Source organism: Dromaius novaehollandiae, chromosome 2, assembly GCF_036370855.1.
Source record: "Dromaius novaehollandiae isolate bDroNov1 chromosome 2, bDroNov1.hap1, whole genome shotgun sequence".
In the NCBI taxonomy this organism is placed as follows: domain Eukaryota; kingdom Metazoa; phylum Chordata; class Aves; order Casuariiformes; family Dromaiidae; genus Dromaius; species Dromaius novaehollandiae.
In genome coordinates, this window is record NC_088099.1 from 144846306 (window position 1) to 144861734 (window position 15429).

The 15429-nt window shown below is 37.6% G+C and overlaps 1 protein-coding gene across 3 annotated transcripts in view; it reads left to right on the plus strand.

Annotated features, from left to right (window-relative positions):
- The window catches only part of STK3 (serine/threonine kinase 3), a 145880-nt gene that overhangs the window by 50489 nt on the left and 79962 nt on the right, over window positions 1-15429 (plus strand). The gene's annotated exons all lie outside the window — the stretch shown is intronic.

Below are 15429 nucleotides of genomic sequence, written 5' to 3' on the forward strand. Positions count from 1 at the left end.
GTATCTGCTATAGAGATCACTTTTGTTATGATTATCTCAAGTTGGGGACCATCATGTTGGTTAAAGGACTGTCAGAAATTCCTGTGAAACAGCTTGGATGAAATGAATCTGTACAATTAGAGCAAGAGAGATAGATGAGATCCTCACCATCTTCTAAGATATCTTTCTCAAATCTGCGAACACCTCACTTGGTAGTTCCACCTGCATATTACAAAGTACCGTGCCGTTCAGAGGCTGTCCAGCGAGAGAGCTCTTGACAAGACACACTTTGAGATGCTTTGCATGTGACTGTGTAGGTTACTCAGTGGGGAAGATCATCAGTAATCCTAGAAGTTAAGAATACGAATGTTTATATGCGTGTTGGAGGAGAGAGAGAAAGGCTGTTTACAAGTAACTATAGGACTGTCCTGTCTTGAACCTCTGCATTCATAATCCCTTCCCCCACCCCAGTTCTAACGTGGACAAAGCAGTACAATGTAGACCACAGAGCGGGACCAAAATCTACTAAATTTTGTCAGTGCTGAAGTAAAATGCCCTAGATTAAATAATTTGGGGAACTTGATAGATGCTTGTCTTTTGTCCTTTTTTTTTCTTCTTCTTTTTCTGTATTTGCCCCTCATATTTGCTTAAAACTTGATTTAAACAAAGAAATTCAGATGTAAGGCTTAATTCCATGTTGTAAATCTTCTATCTCAGTGTCTGTATATCCTTTTGGCTTCAAAATGTTACACTTGATACTATAAGCTTTTTTCTTAATTACATAAATTTATTTTTTTCCTAAGTTCTTGATCGTGGAGAGTGACCTCATGACCATTTATATTTACATGCAACTAAGGAGTTTATCTGCATGAATTCTGTACCTTTCCTCTAGGCTGTAGAGTGCTGTGAAGGTAATGACCAAGTCTGGAGGATGAATCATGAAATCTAGTTAGCCTGCATTGCTGAAGGTTTTGCTTCTGTTTTTCCATATTGGATGAAGTTTTTTTAAAAGCTGAGCACCTCAGGTTGGGAGGAAGTAGAAATGGATACGAAAACCTTGAGGGGTTACAAATGATAACAAACTTGCATCTTTCAGTCCCTTTCTCTCCCGTTACTGTGCCCATGAATGTAGAGAGAAAGATAGCAGACTAAGAAGGAGCTTGCTCTTGATAAGCTGCTATAAAATGTTGCTTGTATTAGTCCGTTGCTAAGTATCAAGAAAACATTCTGGTAAATCTCCATCAGATAGTCTATCTGTTCTGTCTGTTCTGAATTTCAGTTACCCCAAAACTACTTAAAGACTAAAAAGCTTCAGTTATATGAAGATTGCACAGTACCTTGCTTTTTAGTAATCAAGGATATTGTTTCTAGACTTCTTCACAGGAACAAATACTTTATATTCTGTGTTTTCTGTGTGTTTTAGCAGCAATCATATTGAAGAGCGTAGGACATCCTGATCTGTAACGTTTTTTTGAAGGCTGCAACTATTTGGAATCACCTCTGTACATTTCCATATTTTAAGTAATCTTCATATCCACAATATATAGAATAAACTACTAACTGGGCTATTATTTTATAATAGATGTTAAATTTTACTTTAACAGTTGATGATACTGTTTCAGAAGTATAAAACTTGAAAAAGCATGCCAAGTCCAAGCACAGCTAGCAATAATACCATTGATGGATTTGCAGTCGGTTGCACTAGGTCTAATTTGATGTTTTATTTAGTAATCTGGGCTTTAATTATCATTTTAAACCCAGTGTTTTTGTCAGAAAGAGCTCAGCCCTTGATCGTGAATACGATATTAACAGAGGCATATTGTTTATTTGCTTCTTGGAGATAAGCTTGAGGGTTTTCCTACCCCTCTGGAACTACTTTCTCTGCATTATCAGCAAAGGTTATTGTATGGCTAATTACATGGCAGTTCAGGTTGATTTAAGAGAACAAATGTTATTGCAGAAATAGAAGAGGCTTAGACCAGTATTATTTTTAGTGTTCACCGAATCTCCCGTGCTGTGTTTTTCTTTTGTACAGTAGTAGGTTAAAATCAACAGGCTTGAAAAGGTTAGTTAGCCACTTGGGATATTAAAAATAGAGTGGAAACTAAATTGTTTATAGTTCCTGGAATATTAAAATTTTTTTAAATTGAGTGGAGAAGAGGAGACAAGAAAAAATTATCGTGAGTCTGTTCTTATCTATCACCTCAGCATGGGAAAGAGTTGGCTTTTGAATTAGTACGATTAAACATGAGAATTCTAGAAGGAGTGGAGGGAAAAAAGTAGTTTGTAACTTCAGTTCTGTGTTTGATGTTAGTCAAAATGTAATTCAAGCAATTGTGTTCTGTAGCCACTGTATGACCTACCCAGCGGCAATCATTCCCCCCCCCCCCGCCTTTTTTTCCCCCTAATTGGCCCATGTTTAGTTTACTAAATGTCATCTGGACTCAGTAAAAAGGAAGTGACCTGCATTGAATTAGTATAATTGTAATACAAACAGAACATCACATAGTTTTCGTCTTATACGGGAAAAGAGAAAGTTGGAAAGATTTTTCTGTTTGATAAATAAAACTGAAGGTATGGGGAGCCAACTGTGGTTCATAGCTCATTTTACCTTCTAATGTCTTTTAAAAAATAATAATTGGCATTTGGATTTTGTATGCATGTTTTCTCTTTGGAATTTTTTTCCGTCTGGAAAAATCATCCTTAGGTTATATGTGGTGCAAGTTATTAAATCCAATACCAATTTAGTTTTTATCAGAGACAATGCCATTTCTGAAACATAATTTCTTTTTGATCTACCCAGACTGTCGAGAATTTGGTATATTACTCTCCTTCTGTGGTGACTCATTGGGTAGGGTCACTTCTACGTGCCACTGTGTGGTTCATATCTATTGCATTCTGTTGTGGAGGTAATGGTTACATCTACCAAGGTAGCAGAGTGCTGTGAAGAATTGGAGTGTCAGTTCCAATGGTATATTTGAATTTTAACTGTGTGACTTTGATCTTGTAATTGTATTATTGAATTTGGTTTAGAAGGGTTGTTATTTTAAAATGTAAGGTTAGTGTCATTGTATAAGTAATGCTTATAGTAGTAATTGTATAGTTAGTAATTGTATAAGTAATATCTTGGTTATACTTCTCTTTTCATTTGGTCATTCAAAAATAATGTCCAGATTTTACTCAGTGTTACGCCTTGTACAGTCTGCATCATAGCCTATATGGGGTAGAAAAGGAGAGTTGGATTTTCCCTAGCAACTACATTTGCTCACAGGAAAGGATGTAGATAATTTCACTGTTATTTAACAATAGCATAAAGGTTAAGAGGCTATAATGTATACACTGTTGTTAGATAACAATGACATTAAGAGGCTATAATGTAAATGGTATTTTTATGAAGCTACTAGAGCGAGCATTGGGCACGGTAGCTCGGTAAGCACAGTGACTGTTCTCCTCATGTGTCTGGTAGCTGGGAAGGCAGCACTATAAAGTCAGCTTGGGTGTGAGTGGGCACAGAGAGGAGAAGATGCTTTTCTTAGCTTGAAGGAAGACAGAACTTGGAGACGTAAGTAGTTGATAATGCTTAGTTGCTCTTTTCTAGTCTATTAAAGTCTTCTGTAATTAATTAGACATTTCTGTTATTTTATGGGGTGTGGGCTTTTAATATCTGGAATGTTATAGTTTGTCAGTTTAATTTTAGTTCTTAGTTTGGGTGCTGCGAGTGAGTCAGTCATTTTTTCTTTTGCCATCAACTGTTTACCTGTTGCCATTTGTTATGGCAAACTTTACTCTTTAGGAATGCTGTATGGTATGGTATGAAGTATAGTGTACTTCACTCTTTATGAATGTTGTCATGTGTGTCGCTGCTTAGATTTTCTTCTGTTAATGTAATGGCTTCATCATTCTGTTGCTGTGCCTTGGTGACCAAACGTGATAAACTTCTTTTTTGTAACCAAAATCACCTTTGCACATCCCAGTGAGAAGTCAGCCACTGTAGGTTTTAAAATCAGCGTGCAGATTTTTTTTTTCTAGCAAGATACTATTCCATTTCTGATTTGGCTATTTTTAAATTACTGTTTTGTTTTGTTACCTGGAATCCTTTAAAAGTATTGACCGTTTAAGTCCTTACACAATCCACTTAAAACCAGAGGCAGAAGAGGTGTTGTGGAAGAGAAAACAATCTATGAAGGATCACATGCATGGGGACTGTTGAGGAAAACTTTTGTTGTTTCAGCTTGGTATAATGCACCCTTCTGCTGAATTTGCAGGTTGGACATGTGGAAAATGCTGTCTTCTATGACTTTGCTGTGTGACCATTTAGAGATTGTATACGTATTTGCGTGAACACAGGGCAAATAGGGGCTTATGTCACGCATGTGTGGGGTGGAATAGATCTTCCAAACACACACAGACTTTAATGAAACCACTCCAAAAGGTGCTTGTCTATGCTTTTCTTAGAAAAGTACAATGATAGAAGTTTTGTATCTCCTCAGGTAATCTACTGGGTACTTTTGTGCTCTCTAACCTGAATATTCTTTGTTGAAGCTTAAGCTCGCTGGTTTTTGTTCTGTTCTTTATAGCCTTGAAGAAAAGAATATTCACTTCCTCTTCAAAGTGGGATTTAACATGTGGGAGACTGTTACCATGTTTCGCACTGTAGTCACCTCTTCTTTAGACTAGGCAATCCTAGTTCACTTGATATTTCCTCATAGATCATGTTTTTTAGATACCTAATAATTCTTGTTGCTCTCCTTTGAACCCTCTTCAGTTGGTTCATATCTCGCTGAAAGCATGGTGCCTAAAACTGAACTCAGTACTGCCGCTGGCAGTCTAACATATCCTGAATAAAGAGGAACTTCTTTGTTTCTTGAAGGCTGTCTTCTGCCATTCCTACTGTGAGGTTATGGCAGAAATTTCACATTTACTGGCCAGCCAGTCCACTGTAGCTTTTTCTCACAAATATAAGTTGCTCACTTTTTGACTCTTTTATTATTAAATATCATTGCCTGTGTAGTTTTTTCCAATTCATGTCTCAGTGGATGTTATATTTTTGGATGTAATCACTGCCTCATTTTCTGAGAAACTGTAGGAATAAGTGTGAAGGAAGAGAGAAGCTATTATAATAAGCATGTTCTTGGGCTTTTCATGGAGGGAGGCAAGAGTAAGTTTCTTAGTCTGTAACACACTTTGATTCTGTTATATCATCTGATAACAGAATATGAACCTTCTAGTCATTGTACCACTACATGTCTGAATTTCAAGATGCTGCTGAAATAATAGTAAAAGAAAATATTGTGAAAGAGCAGCAAATTAATCAAAAGAGTATTCCCTGAGTTGGGTCTTGCAGCATGTGTGCTTTCAGAACCGTTTCCTTGTTTCCTTTCTCTGATGAGAAAGCCCTGGTGAAAAGCACTAGTTGTTCAGATTCAGCGCTCTTCTCTTATGCTCTAGACCTCTTAGATTCTTTGAAAATTGTGATTTAATTGGAAGCAAGATGCTTATATCCAAGAGAGGTACCCTGGCGGTACAAGATATTTATGAGGGTACCCCCTCACTCTTGTTCCCTGGACGCCTGTGCAGCAGTGAAGCATCTTTCAGGCAGCTAGCTGCCCAACTCTTGAGTAAGATCTGTCATAATGTAGAATTTGGTCTGAGAGGATCCTAGTGTAGCTTAAGTTCCCCAAGGGGTATGATAGGACCGGGAATTGCCTACTGTTCTGAAGTGGACCTGTCTGAGTCTATTTCTTGCATTGATTTCCTCAGAAAGAAGGGAAGGGTGTTTTTATAGACTATAAACAAAGTAGTTAGCTTGTCAGACAGTGAGCAGGCTAAATGATTAAACTAGATTGAATATAAATAAGAATTACTTGTGTACCGTTCTTTTCCCGTCAGTCGTCTTTGCTGAGAAGGTCTTTACTTACTAGCTTTGGTTTCAGCCAACTCTGTGACTTCGATGAGAGCCCTGTTCAGTAAGTATGCTGGCACCAAACATCTGAGTTCAGCTCTGGCCACTGTAAATAACAATAAAGGATCAGACCTGTAGTTCCTCAGTTTCTGTCGACTGTGGTGTGATTTTCCACCCTTCACCCCCGCAAGGTGTCAGTCATAGGACCAAAAACCAAGAACAGCCATGATGTTGTAGCACTGGTGAGAAAGGAAGCTTTAAAATGGAAGAAGTTTATATTCTGGTTTCTGCTGTCTGGGCTGTATAGCCATTTTGCACAAAATCTGATAGGGAAAGAAAAGCAAAATCAAACAAGCAAAACCCCCAAACAAACAGAAAAGCCCTCAGGATGAGTATTGTACTTCTTTGTTAATTCTAAATATGAGGTGACTATATCCATTCTGTTGAGAGTATTTTACTTCCATGTAATTGAAGAGCGCACAGGATTCTCAAAGACTCGCGAAGCTCTGAGGGGCTGTAATCGTCTCCTCAGACTCCTCAAGTTGCTCTAAGAGCAGGTGTTGTCTAACACTGTCAGAAGGAAATTTTCTCCTCCAGGTGTATGTTTAAAAATACCTCTGTTTACAAGACAGTATTAAGTAAAAATTGGATTAGTGTGTTAAGCAGCTACATGAGATACTTCTTGCAGTCTAAAGGCAGCTCGTTTAATAACAACTACTACTTTTGTCCTACCTTAAACCCCACCCCCCAACAACAAAGCCACATGTGCATGCCTGTATGCACCCTCCCTCCTCATGCTCAGGTTAAATGCGTCTTGCTCGGTTGGTGCTGAGGCTAAGTGTACTCTTCAGAACAAGAATGATGACTTCCTCTGTGGCCCACTTAGGTTTTCTTTTTGGAGAGTGAAACTGTTGGACATACTATCCAACACTGTCATGGATGGGGTCTGGATGTTGCAGTTCGTTTCAGATGTCTGAAACTTTTGTGTGTGCTTGTAAGACTCGCTGACTTTTGTTGTCTTGTTTTCTGATGCAGTGTTTGGTGTATTTCTTAATCCCCGTGAATTTTTATCTCTGGGCGCCACAAAAATGTGCAGACTTGCAATTACTATGGAGATGGTCTGCATAAATCCTTTCAATAAAATATCAAGCTGGTTTGATATTTTATTGAACAATAAATAATAAACAATACTGGTTTGTACCTATAGTAGATTATTTATAAGCTAGTTATCTTTATATATTTCTGAAAAATCCTTACTGCGTTAATTTTTTTGTATGTGCTTAATGTTCAAAATCTTTAGCTGCTGGGGGTAGTTTAAGCAAAAGCTCTTGAGTTGCCTGGAGTGATTTTTTGTTTTCTGTGTATGCCTTCACTTTGAAAGTTGTGTGGTTTGCTTATTTTAAAAAGAAAAAGGTAGAGGGGACGGGGGCAAAGCAAACCTTTTGCATGAGATTATGGATATTCCAAGCTGTGTGTTGTGTCGTCCCCCCCCCCCCCCCCCCCCCCGTTTCCACCGACTTCTAAAAGGCAGTTATAGCCCTTGTTTTCAGGCTTGCTACGTAAGTTGAAGGAGGGGAGAATACTGAGGATTAAATTGCTGTTGTAAGTTCCCTGAAAATAGGAACTTGAATGTTATGTCCCTAAACAAAAAGGAATTGGGAGGATAAAGTTCAGTTGAATGGCAGAGTTCAAGAATATTTTGTGCCAAAGAGTGGGGTTCAGGAAGTTGAAATGGGCCAAGTGAAGTGGGTAGAAAAGATTTTAAATCATGACATTTTAAAATATAAAATGGAAAGCTGGGAGAAGATGCTGTCTGAAGAACACACATGCAGAGGTTGTGAAAAGTTCCACAAATGATTGGAAACTGTTTAAATATGTTGGAAGAAAGCCGGGAGAAAAATTGATAGAACTGCTGGACTTCAAGGGAATAGGAATAATAATCAAGCAAAATAAGCCACTGCAGAAAAACAAAGTTGTTTCTTTGCATACAACTCCATCAGGTAATTTGTTGAGGTACTTCCAGCTTGCTTTAGATAATAAAGGTGGTGATCGACTAGAGATCAAGAGATAAAGAAAAGGAAGAACTGGATAAATTGGTCCATTAACTGGCAGTAGAGCATTCTGCTGAGGTGATAAATCCTCTGGGGTAGGATTGATGGTGATAAAATTTTCTTTTTTAGTCAATAATCTGGAAAAAGGGTTTAAATAAAGAACAGGAATATGCAGATCCACCCGAAACATTTCAGATTAGTTAGCAGTGGGAACTTGCTCTTTGTCTTGCTGGTTGGATGACAGTTGGTGCAATGAATTCCGCTTCTTAAGCGTACCAAAGCAGACTTGTCTCAGCATATGCTAGACCTTTAAAGTTGTGACATGGCTTGGGATTTAAAAATCGGTTGTATATGTGATCTTATTTAAAATGAAATAAGAAAAAACAAAACAGAATTCTCCGGCAGTCTTGCAGTGTAGACTATTTCAAGTTGTTGTCAACAGAAAAACCCAAATCTGTAATGTTCGCTTGATATTTAAAGCAAAAATTTTTTAAAAGGAAACATCCTCTTTAGTAGAAAGAGTAAATTTAGATGTAAATCTTTAGCCACAGTGCTGTTGCGTGACCGTGTTAACAAGGTGAAGGTTGATTCTTTTCAATGGATTTACAACTGCACCATTACACTTACTCTTGCAAAATGTTTGAGATTGGTATCTTTATATTCTTGACCTATTGTGACGCTGTCAAAATGTTATGAATTTACTAGCAATAAGAAATATACAGGTCAATATAAGTGACTTATCTTTCAGTAACCCATCTTTGCTGTTAATCATGTGATTATTCTTTCCATTATCTATCTTTTCTCTGTTTATTACTTTATTACTTTACATCTTAAGTGCATCATACTTTGCTTTGAACACCAAAGGTCATTGTTCTAGAAAGAAGCTTGTGATAGTGAATCGCTGTTAAACCACTGGTAACAGTTGTTTAAAAAAATGCTACTAGTGTTAATACGAGTTGCCTGTCATTTTATGCTAAAGTAATTTAAATGTCATTGTTCTATGTAGTAGTGTTTACTTTACATGTTTTTTATCACCAGTCACTAGTAAAGAACTATTAGAATAGAATAGAATTGTTATATATATTTCCCATCATTAGGATTAAAAATTCTGTATCAGATATTATTTTTCCAGACTGCCCTGGATTCAATATCCCCTTCTCCCCTGCCTGAACTTAGGGCTGTTTCCATAATCATAGCTGTGTTTCATTGGGATTTTGTAGAGGCAAGTGGGTATAACAGCATAATATTCTGATTTTCATTCAATTTGATGAGGAACCATTGCTGACTATCAGTGAGGAAAATGACTTTTTGGTTGTTCGGTGACAGACGTGTTTAAGTTTTTGCTTAATGTTGGAAATGTGATTTTATTGTTGGCAGTATACATCTATTACTTTCTGGTACTAGCTCTGTTTAAAATTTTGTGGAAGTAGAACATGGTTTCTTTTTTATGATTTAATTTTCAGAAGAATAATTAGTGTTTTTCAGATGTCATTTCAAAACATTTCTCTGTCGATAAAAGTTATTGAAGTTGAGTGAAAAATAATACACTGTATCCTTTGGGTTTGATAGATTTACTAATTTGTTTATTAGTGTTTTGAAATGTCATAAATAGTAACAGACTTCCCAGTTTATTCAGAATACCAGGTTTTCTTGCTTTATCAGCTTTCAGGTTGTTAAGCAGAGGAGACAAGATGCCTTTTTATAAAGGTGTCTTTGGAAAAACTGAAGATACTGGTGAATTTAACTAGCTAGACTTCAGCACAGTGTAGTATAGTTATGTTAGCGACTGTCTGTTTGCTTCAGAGTACAGGCCTGGAGTCAGGCCCAAACTGAGCATGGGCAGTTGTTTGACAGTTGAAAAAAAATCTATACTTTCACATAAAAGTTAAGCAAGAGACAAAATCCAGGATAATCATAGATATTTCACAAAAAGGATGAGCGAGCTGAGTGTAAAGACATTGCCCCCTTCCAGAAGGGCATCTCCCTGGTGCTGGAAGCTGGGGGTGGAGAGGATGCTTTTGGCTCATCGGAAAGACGGGTGGGCAAGCTTTGGTCGATGGGTGGCTGCTCGCAGGGGGAGCAGTCTGTCTGTCTGTCTGTCTGTAGAGGAGGGGAGATTTCTTTGCCTCCCTGTGGTCGGGCTGGGGTGGCAGCAGCAGGTGACACGGCCTGACCCAGCAATCTTCTGCTGAGCTTTCTTGTCTTTCCTCCACTCCAAGATTGAGTACCCGATGCTTGGGGGTCTGACTGGTTTGTCTGCTTCCAAGACTGTCCCTGGGACAGGCTGGCAGATGCTGGGTGCTCTGCTCATCTTTTTAGCTCTGTGGAGATAACTGGCTTAAAGTACCAAATGCATTTACTGTTGCAGACATGCAGTTATTCGTACATGGCTTGTAGCTACTTGGAAGAGAGGCTTAACGAGCCAGGGTTTAGATGTAAATGATACTTGAAATTTTGCAGAAGGACCCCATTTTTGTAGCAAAAAACTGAGCTTTGCTGTCCTCTAGCTGAGGTCTGTTGTTCTTTAACTGCTGTGTTTGGTGGCGAGTGAAAGATTTGGAAGGAAGTTGGGTCACTGCGGGAAGAGTTCGTCTGAAGTTGTGGATTGATTGGATGTGGAGCCACTTAAATGTCAGCTTGGTAAGTGAAGAGGAACATGCAGGCTTCTGGGGTAATTTGTGAAGTGTGGCTTTATATATATACTTTTATGCCTGCATGTCCTCATCAAAGATATCATGGCCAATGCTGATTTTGATAAGGAATTTTATTTATTTTTTAATTGAGCTACTCAAAGTAATTTTATTGTATGTGTTTTCTAAATGCTTAAAACCAATGTGTTTTTAGCTAAGATATCGGAGAAACTGTTATCCAGTGGGTAGCTAGATCAGTCTGGAGTATTTATCCGTTGAAGATATCTTCAGTAAATGCTTTCCATGACACGCCATTTCCAAAAAGTTCATGATAAATTCAAATAGGATGAAATTTATTTGACAACTTCAGCATACCTCTGCTCTTTAATTCTCAGTAAATTTTTCAGCTCTTCTTGTGCTAAATTGAAATGAATGCTCTGTTTTAGTGTATTTCTCCAAGCCACCTCTCAGTTAAGAAGTATGTGGAATATGAGAGAGTCAGCAAAAATGAAAATTATGGCATTGCACGACTACTGGATGGAGAGTTTTGATTTGAGTAGTGGACTCTTGCTCTCCGTAGTTGACGTTGCTCTTTTGTCGCTGAGATCAGGAAATAGCACTCGCAAAATGGATGAATGGGAGTTGGTACATGGCTGAGGAAAAGAAAAAGTAAAAATCAGCTTGTGGTGCTTCAGCTCTTTGAAAAGAAGGGAAATAATATTTCACAGAAAATAAGCTTTTCAAACAAGCCCTTTTGTATTACATATTCAATTTCCTGTTGGTTTTATCAAAATTTGAGGATATTGAAAATCTCCTTGGATGAGCTGTCTGATGTAGGGACTGTTTTTATTTTTGAATCTTATGTAGGACCAGACCTATTTGTAGTTTTGCACAAAAGGAGGAGTGTACCAGCAGACCTTTGAACTGCAGTGCTTGTGGATGGGAGGAGGGAGGTGGTAATTTTTAGGGGCGGTCTAATGATTAAATTTAATCTACGCTGAAGCAGAAAACATAAACCAGTTTCCTTGTTGTTACACACAAGGTTGTTCAATAACTGCTTGTTTTTTGTTGCTGTTGGAGTTTTGCGAAAAGTTTGCTGTAATATATTGTTGATCTGAGTTAAAATTTAAAACAACAACAACAAAACCCCCCAAACATGCAGGAGCAGTGCAGAACCTGTGAGTGTCTCACCGTCCTTGCCTGTGCTGGTGTCCCAGACAGCTGCCGAGTCTGCGATGGAGCAGGTTAGTGGTGTTTCAGCAGCCTTTGTGTTGAAGGAGGGAGGAAAGTTCTATGACATCCATCACGAAGAAGAAGATATATGCTTATTTTAGCTGATTCCTCATTTCTAAAGCTGATAAAATGTCACAGTATTCAAGTTTTTTTTTTTTTTAAAAAGCACCCTCATGTGGGATTTTGTACTCTAAAATGTTTTATTCTGTTTACAAATATTTGAGTTTGTTACCTTTTAGACATTTTTTTGGAGTAGAGTGATAAACTAATTAGTAGCACTATGTGGTGCCAAAGCCAACTATGGATGCACAAACTGCCTGTGGATGTCTTATATCCTTACCCTGTTTCTTAAAAAGCTTCTCTTCCTGCAGGTTGTCTGGCAGTACTTCACAGCATAAAAATAAAAATGACAAAATTACCATGATATAAAAATTTTTGCTGTCTCCTACAGTAGTAACCAGCATTGATTATACTTGGCAAATAATAGCAATGAAAGTTAAGTAACAGGAAGTCACAAGACTTTTATTGCAAGTCACTGATATTTAAGCTATTCCAGTAGAGAAATTATTCTAGGAGCTGAAAACAAAAAGATGTAGTACCTCCAGCAACTTACTGTTGATTATTTAACCTGTTCTTGGGCTGTGTGAAATAATACAGATGTATAACCTGACTGACAGGAGGAATGAGCTACAAGGATTTGCTGATTAGGAAATTCCAAATGCAGTATATGAGGTTCTCATTTTTCTTTTGGCATTTCCTAATTCATCTGATTACATTTTCACGCCAATAAAATTGTCCATAAAAGAACCCTTGCAAAAAAATGTTTTCAGCCTGGACTTCATTTAAAATGATGGACTCTAAGAAGAATGAAAAGAAAATTATATGCTGACTTACTCATTTCTGCTGCCATTTGAGACTCGGTACGCTTTCCAATACTCTGCTTAACTGTATCTTGGTACTTGGACGATAAGTGCTTCCAGAGTAAATCAGGCAACAGTTACAGTAGTAACTGTTAAATTGCCTAATGCCCAATTTGGAAGTGGTAGCTAAAGGCTCCACTGGAGAATGGGTTGTTTGTTTGTTTTTGTTTTTAATTTTTCTGCCATGTGTATATTGTAATTCTCCTTGAATTCCGGTTTCACTAAGTGGCTTAGAGCTTGTCTCAAAGCAGTGTAGGAAAGATAACCTACAACTCGGTTGGATTCAAGATTCAGAGCTGGAAAGGCTACTTCAGGACACACTTGGAAGGGAATCTCTATTACAGGCTGGCAAAGACAAACACTGGTAAGCTATCGTGGTCCCTCAGGCCTGAGTTTTGACTTCTCACCGCTTAGAGATGTATTTCAAAGGATGATTGAATAGATAAAACTGAAGATTAGGACTCATGTGATCTAACACCTTGGCTGTGTATATTTGGTGTGTTAACTTGGGTAAGATGTGCCAGTCTGTCTCAGGTATGTGGGGAAATGTAGAAGGTGATGCTGAAGGTGAGAGAGGAAGGAATTAACCCTGTCTGTATTAACCATACAAGGAGGAGTCCTTAGTATGTCAAGGCCCTGGCTGGGGAATGATTTTGTCCGAATGTTTCCTGCGGGTGTTGGCACCAGTTCAGCCTGTGTGATCAGGTGGATGGTAGCACATATGAAGTGCTGCTCGGTGCTGGTATTTTAAGCACCGATCACCTAACGCTGGCTGTGCAAGCACTGTCATCCCTCCTACTGTTAGAAGAGCTGAGCTAATACTAAAAGCAGTGGGAACTTTTTAAAGAAAGTTATAAGTGGAATGAAAGTCAAAAATGACTACAAATAACATTTTGGGAGAAGAAAGGGAATGGAACAATACAGGGTAAAATGAAAGAAGAATACAAGTGAAAAGTCTCTTGTGTTTTCTGCTTCTGATTGACATTTCTTAGTTTTATTTTAAAATAGTTCTGTTAGAATATAAAAGATGTGTTTGACTAGAAATAGAAGGAAAAATGGTGAGTGAATTTCTGTCAGATAAGTGCTTTGTTTTTACTTCTGGAGGTTTGAGACTAGTTTTATAACTCTCCAGTGATTGCTCTGCAAGTTTCTTGGAAGGAAACAGAAGTAGTTGGAACCTAAATCATAGATTGTTGAAGGAGAAAGGAAGCTTAACTTTTGTGCCGAGAGCTGTGCAAGCCAATAACGGGATGGAGGGCGTGAAGATGGAAGCGAGTATTACCACCAGCCTTTCCACCTAGTCGACGAAAGAGAGTGATGAGGGATGGGAAGGAGAGATGTGCGCTAGCCAATGCATGACACAGTTAACATGTTGGACTAAGTGTATGACATAACTAGTTTCTGTATGTTTTCTTGTATAAAATAAAAGAATCCAAAACTGTTTTTTGGGTGTTGCAGCTCACATCGCATATCAAGTTTTAAAAAAGCCTGGAGTTTAAGCATTAAAGGAGTTTTTTTGAAGCAGGCGTTTTCAATAAATGAATGGGGATTTAGGATCCTAACTCTTAGATATCTCCTTTTATAACTTTTATTGCCTGCCATAAAAGAATGATTCATGAATTCCTACTCTCTTCTTACTGTCCTTTGTAGATTATAAAGAAGTCAGTTCTGTGCTGTGGTTTTTAACTGCTGTGTAGGCGATTAAAATAATTTGCAAAGGGAAATATTTTCTAGGACATTCTGCGGAATATGATTCATAAACTTAGATATGCTTATATTTTCAGATGCAGGTCAGTGTTTATCAAATACGAGATGTACGTTTTGACGCAACATAAACAGTAGTTACTAGTCAAGTATCATACCTGTGTGGTTTTGATAGCTACTGCAGAGCTGATATGTAGAGGTTAAGATTATCTAAAGATAAGATTAAAAATCGTAAGTTCAAAGTTCAGAAGAGCTCATTGCTTTCAAGGACAGGAACAGTTGAATCTGTTGTTCACTGCTTTATAGCAGAAGCACTCCATTTGTACTGATAGTTAGATTTGTATTGCAAGTGAGTTATTAAGGCCAATGACAGGGTAATAGAGTGCTACTTTTTTCTACCTGAATTCATGTACTACTTTGGCAAGGCTCTTCACTGAAGATATAAAACTACTGTAGCATACATCATAACTTTATTAAAAAAAATGCCCAGATCTGTTCCTGGAAGTTTTGTGTTAGTCAGATAAAGAAATGTGTTCTGTGAATGTTTAAGTGTTTGAATTAAAATAAACTATTCAGCGTTGAAAGAATTTTTAATTTAAAAGTTATAATAAAAAGTTCTTGCATTGTTCAGCATGGGTTCTGCTTTTCTTCATCATATGAAATGAATTTTAGAATTGGGGTTTTGAACAAAGTAAACTGACTTTCAAGGCCTGTGAAACATTAATAAATTATGGGTAAAATCTTAAGAATTTTGTCTCTGTTCGCCTCACTTATCTTTCCTATGCTTCAAATAGAGTCTGAAGCTTCTGGTACCTCTGCTATGCAAACTATATGTGTGATACATTGGTATTTTATATCCCGGTTGGTTGCTGTTTCACTCCCCCTCGGTTTTATTTGTAGAGAGAAAAAAACTCTATTATGCTGAAATATCTTTTACTTTCTTTCACTTTGGAAAATGTGGTAGAGTTGAACCTGGTTTTAGAAGAATGGAATTCCTTATTTCTGAACAG